We start from the raw sequence: 10756 nt of genomic DNA on the forward strand, positions 1-10756 counted from the left end.
CACCAGATCCCTTGCTTTGGACAGTCCAGAACAAATCTACTATTTAGATACTACTTTGTTTAATAAAGTCAATTATAAAGATGTTATTCAAATACAGGAAATATGAAAATAAGTATAAGCTAATGCTAGCTTTGACTGTATTCTGTCTAACCTAACTTAACCAGAGTTTACATTATACATTTGTGGCTAATGTGTAAATGTTGAGGTTTTTATCTTAACTTTTATACATTTATGTTGTGTAATATTCTTTATATGGTCAAATGGATGTAATACAGTCAGATTCAGATTTTAATCCAACTTTTACTAAATGTTTAGTAAGTGATGTGTCTGTAGTGAACTCACCAGTGTTTGCAGAGTCCTGCTGTGTTGTTGAGAAGAAGCTGCTGGATTCAGTTGAGTGTTTCTTCAGAGAAACAGAGACTTGTCTCGGCTGCTGCTCTGCTGTCGCTCAGACAAACAACAGCTTTCATTTCCGGGAAATGGAAACTCTTCTCTTACAATGTGGTTTAACCTCTCAGTGGCAGTTTGCCAAGAGGGAGTGGAGGAAGAACTGTTGAGGCTTGTTATTTAACTTTGTGACGATGCATTTTACAGCTGATCCAAGAGGCTTTTTAAATAGTGTATTGAGCATAAGTAGGAATATTTTCTCAATACATAAAGAACATCTCTTTACACATCTGGAGATTCATAGCTATATTTCACAACGCTGTGTTATGGTCCCTGTTTAAGAGCAGCTGGTGAAACATGTCCTCCTCCCTGAACAGACTGTTTGAAAATGGGTCACGTGATTGTTGACTCGCATTCAGGTCAGTCTTTAGTTTCTATTACAGTCAGATTCATTTTTATTCACCTGTAGTTTTAGGGGCTTTTGGACAAACTACAGCTTTAACGTGTGTCAGAGGAACTGATGTTGATTCTGTTCAGTTGTATTCTTTGATATGTAGTTAAACAAATGTATATTTATGTTGCAATATATCAAAATGTATCCTAGGAACTTAAATATAATAATAACAATAATAATGATGTGTTCCTTTCCTCCTTCAGTCTCTGCAGTGCTGCCGGTGTTCCGGATTAACTGGTTTCCCGATCAACGGGCACAGATGTGGAGGCGTGGCCTTCGACTGAAATACACATTGCGATCGCTTCTTCTGTCGTTTACATAAATCTTTTGGTGTATTTGGCTCGGTAGGAAGACTTTGATGCACATTCAGTACCAGTGTGTGAGGTTGTGGTTACGATGGCGATATCCGGACGTGAACAGCGAGGACTACAAAAAGAAAAACGAGTTGACAGGGGATGTCTGTTCAAAACATTGCAAACTCCAATAAATCATTTAAACCAGCTATTGTTGCCAGACTTATTACTGAATATCATTCTTAATGTGATACCAAGTCCATCTGAGACATGTGTATACCTTCAGACAGCCTCCAAGTGAAGCACACGTTGTTTACTCACAGTTTGAAAGCAGCGTGGAGAAGTCTTCATCTGTGTTAAACTGACCCGTTCAGGTAAACGGCGATCCACCCAGGTTAAACTGTGTTACGACTTCTGTGGCTATCTACCAGCGATCATCTTTAATATGAAAGACTACACACACATGTATCCCTTATCAAAGCGGTATTCTGCAGCACTCATCCAGATAAGATGTGACTGTTAACTCGTTTTGCAAAGATAGCAGCAGAAATGTCATTGCTGCATGTGCAGGGATACTTAGACTTAAATGCTGATGGGTCATTAATGTTGGTCTCGGCAAACAATATTAGGAATCCTCTATTCAAACTACATACTATGCAGTCAGGGGCGCCGCCAGGGATTTTGGGCCCCCTGAAAATATATCACATTGGGCCCCACCACCAGGCACAGGCCACTTTGTTTATAAATTACCTCGAGGGCCGTACCAAATGGTCTAGCAGTCCGTATATATGGCCCGGGGGGCCGGAGGTTCCCCACCCCTGCTTTAATATAATAACATTAGTATTAATATCATAGCCAAAATGTCGGTGATTAACATTTTGTTTACAGACTGATCACTCAATGCTTCAAACTGTCCATCATCCTAAATAGACTAAAAGCAGTTTTTTGTTTTATATAGATCATTGGCTATGTGGGGAAATACTGTGTTTGAAATGTATAATTTAAATTAGATGTTAGCTTTTTGTTATATATATATTTTTTGTATTCCAGTCTCCCTTCAGATATGTTAAGTGGCATTCAACACCATGCTGCTCACCTCCTTCAGTTTGGAGAAAAGCTGGTTTAGGTTCAGCCTTATGGGGGACAGGGCTGCTGAGCCTAAAGATGGATCTGTTGGACCTGGCACCAGGGGGAGGGACAACTGATTTAGTATGAATAGGCGCTAAAAATGTGCCTGCATTTATTAAAGGGTAGGTAAGAATGGAGAAACCAGCTCGAGTGCGCCAGAATTTGAAAGTACACAACCGAAAAAATTCTGCCCCTTCCTTCAGAGTTCCTTACAGAGCCCCTCCTCCAACACACACGAACGCACACATGACCAATGAGGGCACGAGATAAGTGTGTGCACAGATGGAAGGCTGACAGGCAGGTAGGCCATCCAGTTACTTTAGCCGGGCCGGCTCAGATGATTGGTCGTGCTTTTTACAGCGCCACGGCTTCCACAGATGATATTTTTGTACGTATTTATTGTCAAAGCATTTAATGTATTCATTGCTATCGGATGTTAAGAGCATTCCATGGAATATAACAACAAGTGTATCTGAAGTGTATTACCTACCATACCTTTAAATGTCAGCTAAAAGAGCAGTGAAATTAAAGACCTCTGAATTTTCTGTAAAGATATTAACAGTACTTAATGTCAGCTTAGTAAACAAAAAAACATTAGCTAACAGACTCATTTCCACCACTCATGGACCACACCCACCTTTTCTCTTGAAAAACTTGGTGACATATTGTCGCCCTTTAGTCCCTCTCTCTTGTCTTCTTTTCTTTCTCTTCTTTTCTTAGAGCCTGACTTTGTTGGTCGTTGAAACATGGTACAACACACGTATGTAGGCTAAGTACTAGCATCCCTCCTCACATGCTTTCACTCTCTGCAAGTGCCGGTGCAGCACCGCGTTTGGAGGCAGGACCAAACCATTACACGTAAATAGAAGGGGGTGTACAGAGGCTTTGGGTAATTAACTTTTGGAAGAAAATAAGTTAAATGAATCGTAAGTTTAGTGAGTAATTTATCAATATAACGCTATATTAATGTTAATTATTGAGGATTGATGAAAGGTTACTTACATTTTTTTTCTTAATGTTCTGAACATTTTGGGGCCCCTGTCAGTCACGGGCCCTTAGAATCGTCCTAACTTTTCACCCCCTTACGGCGCCCCTGTATGCAGTGTCCATCGACATGAAAATAACAAAAAAGATCATGCTGGACTCAAACCCGAGTCCCAACAGTAAAAATTACTCAAGCCTTGCGCATTATGAGTAGGCTACGCACACACCTTTCTGGGGTCTTTCCCTTGGGTTAGGGTTCAATCCCTGTGCTCCCCCAGGTATAATTGTATAAATACATTTAATTGATAGATTACATGTTATGTAAAAGTATTAGTATCTGAATGTACCTCACTTCCTGTCTTGTGCAGCCGATGGTGTTCGGCGCGATGATCCACAGAGACGAGGCCTTGACGCCCATCTTTAACCAGCACACGAAAATCGTTTCCGCGGGCAACAGCCATCAAACCGGAGGCGTAGTAACACCTTCACCAGGCTGCCGCACACACACACACACACACACACACACACACACACACACACACACACACACCACACACACACACACACACACACACACACACACACACACACACACCACACACACACACACACACACACACACACACACACACACACGCCATGGGACTGTCATACTGTTAATTAACCAGTTTTTAAATAATCCGGTGACGTTAAATCGCTGTTTTTTTGTCACCAATGACTTCTTAAACAAGTTCCCACAAAACAGGAAACAATAAGGTACATTTTTAGTGCTAATTAATTGATAAATCCTCAATTATGTCCGGTATTTATCTCTGGAATAATGTCCTGCATATAACAAATATGTCCAGAAGGCGTAAGGATATTGAGGCGAGTTCTCCCTTGATAAATTAATGTGAATTACATTTCCTTCAAACAGTCACGTCTTAATCACCGCGTATAATACGGCTGTACCATAGATACAGTCTATGGGCTGTAACATACGGTGGCCCTGAAGTGCAAGACACCACAGCATTTCAGAAAACACCACAGCATTTCACATTGGACGGAAAGGGTATTCCTTTAGGGAGAACACTTATTGTTTGTGATTGGACAGAGCCAGCAAGAGAAGCACTGCTGTGATTGGTTGTTTTTGCTGCCAGTCAAGAAATGACGCTTCGTGATTGGTCAGCACCCGACAGCGCAACATGTCCCAACCGGTCCCAACACATCAGCCGTTAGCACACACTCAGAGCTCACAGCTCCTCATTAACGAAGCACTTTTATACTAATAAAGGACTGGCTTTTCTAAAGCCAGTTGAGTAGCACTTGAAATGTTTTTGCTCTATGAAACCTGATGTACTTATATGATTCTGTTTTCTTCAAGTTGTATTTTGTTGGACGAACGCACTTATTGTAAGTCGCTTTGGATAAAAGCGTCAGCTAAATGCAATGTAATGTAATGTAATCTGTTCAGAAACTGGACAAAAGTTAAACATGTACAAACCACAGACTGTCTGTGTCATGGCGAATACAGTCGCTGCTTTATTTATGTCTGTATGACGTTGTTGTGAGTGTGGACGGAGCAGCAACAGGTTAGTTTAGCCTGATGGATCCGATTCCATTCAGAAAACACGCATTTGAAAAGCTTTTCGCCTGCCGTCTTATCTGCAGACTTGTCAAAGCGTTAATTCATGGTTTTTGCTAACCGTTATCAGTATGTAGTTACTTCGGCATCACTTTGAAACGTGTATTACAATTAAATTACGGTCAAATATGTTCATTTTGTTGTAGTTGGTATCTCCCATAGGATTTACATGGAGATACGCCCCGCCCCCTCTCAGCGCCTCTTGTTTGAATGACAGGACCAAACACAGCTGACAGCCGCGGTGAAACTCGAGCGATTAGAGCGATGCGAATATTGGGTGGTCTACCATAGTATGTACATGGAGATAAGCCCCTTAAAAACCATGAATGAATAAAGCATTAATTCTGTGTTTACTCCTGTCATTCAAACAAGACGCTGGAGAGGGGGCGGGCCGTATCTCCATGTAAATCCTATCGGAATCGGATCGATCAGGCTAAACGAACCTGTTGCTGCTCCGTCCACACTCACCAACAACGTCATCCAGACATAACTAAAGCAGCGACTGTATTCGCCATGACACAGACAGTCTGTGTTTTGTATATGTTTAACTTTTGTCCAGTTTCTGAACAGATATGAGGAGCTGTGAGCTCTGAGTGTGTACTAACAGCTAACGGCTGATGTGTTGGGCCAATCACGAAGCGTAATTTCTTGACTGGCAGCAAAAACAACCAATCACAGCAGTGCTTCTATGGCTGGCTCTGTCCAATCACAAACAAGAAGTGTTCTCCCTAAGGAATACCCTTTCCGTCCAATGTGAAATGCTGCGGTGTTTTCTGAAATGCTGTTGTGTTTTGTGAAATGCTGTGGTGTTTTGTGAAATGCTGTTGTGTTTTGTGAAATGCTGTTGTGTTTGTGAAATGCTGCGGTGTTTTCTGAAATGCTGTTGTGTTTTCTGAAATGCTGTGGTGTTTTGTGAAATGCTGTTGTGTTTTGTGAAATGCTGTGGTGTTTTGTGAAATGCTGTGGTGTTTTGTGAAATGCTGTTGTGTTTTCTGAAATGCTGTTGTGTTTTGTGAAATGCTGTTGTGTTTTCTGAAATGCTGTTGTGTTTGTGAAATGCTGTGGCGTTTTGTGAAATGCTGTTGTGTTTTCTGAAATGCTGTTGTGTTTGTGAAATGCTGTGGCGTTTTGTGAAATGCTGTTGTGTCTTGCACTTCAGGGCCACCGTAGTAACAGATATTTTGAATCTACATCCGTTATGTTGACATTTCTAATTGTAAATCAAAATGAATGCTGCACAATCATTTTTTATAGTTTTTTAAAAATGGTTTTAATTATATATGGATTTTCTTGGTAATGAATGACTTTTGACGGTTAAAAAAAGAGTTACTGGTACTTATGACCCTTTTTGAGTTAAAGGTAGGGTATGTAGGTTTGAGAAACCGGATCGAGATACACTTTTTGTTATATTGCATGGAATGCTCTTAACATCCCGATAGCAATGAATATCTTAAATTCTTTGATAAAAAATCCATAAAAAAACATCATCTGTGGAAGCCGTACTGTAAAAAGCACGACCAATCATTTGAGCCGGCCCGGCTAAAATAACTGGATGGCCTACCTGCCTGTCAGCCTTCCATCTGTGCACAAACTTATCTCGTGCCCTCATTGGTCATGTGCGCGTTCGTGTGTGTTGGAGGAGGGGCTCTGTGAGGAAGTCTGAAGGAAGGGGCAGATTGTTTCCGGCTGTGTATTTTCAAATTCTAGCGCACTCGAGCTGGTTTCTCCAAAATTACCTACCCCACCTTTAAGTATCTCTCAAAAACGTAACTTTTAAAATAAATATTCACTTACGACGATAAAATGTAAAGAATAGAAGGAAATTGGCAAATTTGAGATTAAGAAACAAAATATTTCTGAAATGTTTGCATGAAAAGTTTCTTAAAATGATAAATGTATTATCAGAAAATTATTACTAGCCATTGATGCAATAAATCATGGTATGAAAAAGGACTTTATGTCCCTCTTTGAGTTAAAGATCTCTCCCAAACTTAACTTTAAACTTAAATATTCCCTTTAGTATGATTCAAAAAGCAAAGGATAGTAGGAAATCACCATCTTTGAGACTAACAACAGCATTATTCCTGAAATGTTTGCACTTTAAATGGTTTATATATAATCCATAAAAGTTGGCTTTAAATATTTCTTGTTATTTGGTCGTTACAGTTCAGTACTTGGTACAAAAAATAACATTTTGACCCACTTTGAGTTATGAAAATCACCTTTTTGTTCTAATGAGCCGTTTAAAACCCTAAAATCGGACTTATTTCCTTTAGTGTCTTTACACTACATCATGAATATTATACTTGAACATCTTCACAATGTGTTAGTGCTGAAATATGAACATATTACATGTTCTGGTATTAATGAGAAATGTTTGTACTCTCCGTGTTTGAACCACTTTACATCATATCTTCAGGGATTTATAACGTTATGTAACTCTGTGTTGTACTAAGCCTTACAGCCAGTTTGTATTATAGTATGTTGGGTTTTTAATGTGGTGGCGGACACTGTTTGTTTCTATATGAATGTGCTGAAAGACTTAATGAAACCACAACATCGACCGCAGGGGGGCTTTTATTTTTTTTAAATATAACATTTCTGTCCATTTCTTTGAACTTCATCTCCTAGCTTGATGCTAATCGACAAGCTAACCGATTGAATCGTTGACCTGGGCCGCTTTTCTTTTTTTTATCACTGTTAAGATATATTCTACTTTAGCTGAGAGATAAATTAAGAGGCTTAAATAAATGTATGTTGTAATAAAAACAATAAGGGGATTGTTAGCTTTAGCCTCTTTAACACTAGCTAATCGGCTAAAGCTAAACAACTGGAGCTGACCTAAAACCTTTTTTAAATAACAGTTAAGTTATATTTTCCTATAGCTAGGATGTTCAAAAGAAGCTAAAACATATTAATATTAACATATCTATAAATATTCAAGGTTTTTTCTGATCTGATTAACTTTAGCTTCTCCAGTCCGAGCTAATTGGCTAAAGCTAAACAAGTTAAAACAACACAAAGTCGTAGTTCAGCTTTTCTTTTTTGACTTTGTACAAAGCTCAATTTCCTATCAATCTGACCTAAATGAGCCGATAAGTAAAAAAATAAGTTTATTTTGACAACATTCTTATACCCATCAACATGTAGCCCATGTTTATTTTTACTCTAACACTAGTAAGGCTTCTTAAATTATATTTTTTTGCAGCTTGATTAAGTGTCTGTTACCCAGCTAATGCAGCTATGTTTAAATCATGTCTCTATTTGTATTTTCAGTCTGAAAGCTTTTAATCCAGCGTTTAAATATTTTATTTGACGTTAAATTCCCTTTATTTCAATGAAAAAGTTGCACATTTGACAGAAAAACAAACTGTGTCCTTTCTGTCGGCTGCTGTCTTTCGGATACAATGGTTTTATAAACTGGTGTCGTTGTATACATAGGTGTACGTTTTTTAAATGAAATGATTGCTCTTCTTAAATTGTAATGTACATTTTTTAAGTAAAATCAGATGTCAAACACTGACAGTCTCCTGTTTTTAATTGTTGCTTTGCGCAGTACCACGTTCAGCCTGTTGGTGTCAGTAGAGAGTCAGAGGAGACGATGAAACACAAACAGTACATTCATAAACACTCTAATTTCTCTTTATGGCAGGGTAGAGCGAAATGCAGATTCCACAGAAAATTCCTTTATTCCAAAGTCAAATGGAAACTAACAGAACTCTTCCCCGTGAACACAGTGAAGTCAAGATACACAGATTCATCTCCCTCCATCATGTTGATTTGAATCCGAAGTTCTGAACATGAGCCCGCCTCGCTCGGCCTTCTGAGCCAATCACAGCAAGATAATGCTTCCGTTTCAACTATACTCCTTCCGTTTCCACTATACTTTCTCTCACACATACATACATTCTTCTCTTGCATACATATATTGTCTTCAGACATGCATATACTATTATAATATTAAATGTAAACATTGAATGAATGTACATAAGAGCAAAATGTATGAATATGAGAGTGACAATGTATGAATGTGTGCGTTGAAATATATGTGTGTGAGAATGAAAATGCATGAACGTATGTAAAAGGATAATGTATGTGTGTGAGAGGACCAGTATGGATTACGGCCTGTACGGCCCCTCATATGAAACACTACTTCCACTATAATTCAATGAACACACATTGAAATATAACATGGCCTTTGACCTCATTCACACAGTACAACTGAGGTATTCTTAGACAGATATCTGTGTGTTGGGACGTACTATGAGATTGCCCACTTGTTCACTGTCTCATAGCATATTTTTGTTTACTCAGTGCAGACAGGTTGTCTTGAATCTTGCAGACACTGCCCTTACCTCTTAGTCCTTGAGCCAACTCCCTATTAGAGAGAACGTGCTATTCAAGCATTGTGTCGCTAACAGGTGAAGGTACGTCACCATTTGTTGACAGTTTTGAAAGGTTGGGCTATTTTGATTCCTTACTATGTTATCATTAAATAATGCCAGATTAAATTAGAATCTAATACAAAAAGTGGTCATATGAATTAGTTAATATTCTTTAAACGTAATTACTGTGTCGCTAACAGGTGAAGGTACGTCACCATTGAGGCGAGACACTGTTGTTGTAAAACATTGTTTTTTTCATTGGTTGTCAGTTTTGAAAGTTTGGGCTATTTTAATTCCTACCTCAAAATGAGTTTCAGTCCCATCTGTACTCTGAGTGGTTTGTTCATATATCATCAATAGCCAGATGTATAGACTGATTATTGATGATTGCGTTAAGGATTATAACATCTGTTTCCCTCAAAAACATGTGGAGAATAGATTTCTCTTAAAGGCTGCTGACAGTTTTTCTGGATTTATGTAGTGGTACAAACCCATATCAAAACTCCCCTCTGTAAAAACCTTTGACTCTAATAAGTCGACAATAAAACAATAATTTGATCCTGGCTTTAACCAATGTACACATTTCTGTGCTGTTTCTGTATGCGTTAGTATATTTAAAGATAACATTTCAGAAAACGTGTACTGTAATAAAAACAAAGTCATGATGTGAGTGAAACATTTTTTAATTGTAATATTATTCACCATCCACCTCTTTAAAAATAATGACATTTCAAATGATAAGCTCCATCTTCTAAACAGGGCAATAATCAAGTAAACTTTATAAGCATATTTCATGCAATTTTGATATTTAAAAAACCCTTTATTTATCTCCCAGTCAGACGGGACGTTTGCAGTCAGTTAGTCTCACCTGTACAGGCAGTGCTGGAGTGTGTTCAAGGTGAGGAATGAGATCATAATCATTAGAAGCAGTCCAACCAGTCAGACCGCTCACACTGACACAGGCTGCAGCCATCAGACACTTAGATTAGCTTAGTTTAGCATATATACTAGGAAAAGGGGAGAAATAGTGAGTGACAAAATACACATTTAAGTGTACTTAATATATCTCTGTACAAAAACTGAAATGTAAAAACAATTTGGCAACTTGTTTTGGTCCCAGTCAAGAAATAGCCCGACCCATAATCCCCTGTTAAACGTCGTATTGATGTTTTTACTCCTCTGATTTGGTATGGATTAAACAAACTGGATTCAGAGCTGCTGATAGGTGGATTTTGTAACCTTTGGACGGGCTGGCTTTGTCTTCCTCTGTTTCCAGTCTTTATGCTAAGCTAAGCTAACCAGTTGATGGCCTTATTTCTAACAAACCTATACAGCAATCTTAATATCTATGATCAGCTGATCCAAGAGGGTTTTACATAGTTTATAAAGCTTCAGAAGAACCAAATCTATCAGACACACGTAGTTAAGTAGAAATGGAAATGGTTAAGTAAATTGTTTTAAAATACTTTCCCTAAGTTGAGAACTAGTGAAAACTGTACTT

General features: G+C 38.5%; 1 pseudogene; it reads left to right on the top strand.

Annotated features, from left to right (window-relative positions):
* LOC117534488 overlaps nt 1-10117 on the top strand; it is a 47079-nt pseudogene extending 36962 nt beyond the window's left edge.
* Nucleotides 10118-10756: the final 639 nt, after the last annotated feature.

This window comes from Gymnodraco acuticeps, unplaced genomic scaffold (genome assembly GCF_902827175.1).
Source record: "Gymnodraco acuticeps unplaced genomic scaffold, fGymAcu1.1, whole genome shotgun sequence".
NCBI lineage: Eukaryota > Metazoa > Chordata > Actinopteri > Perciformes > Bathydraconidae > Gymnodraco > Gymnodraco acuticeps.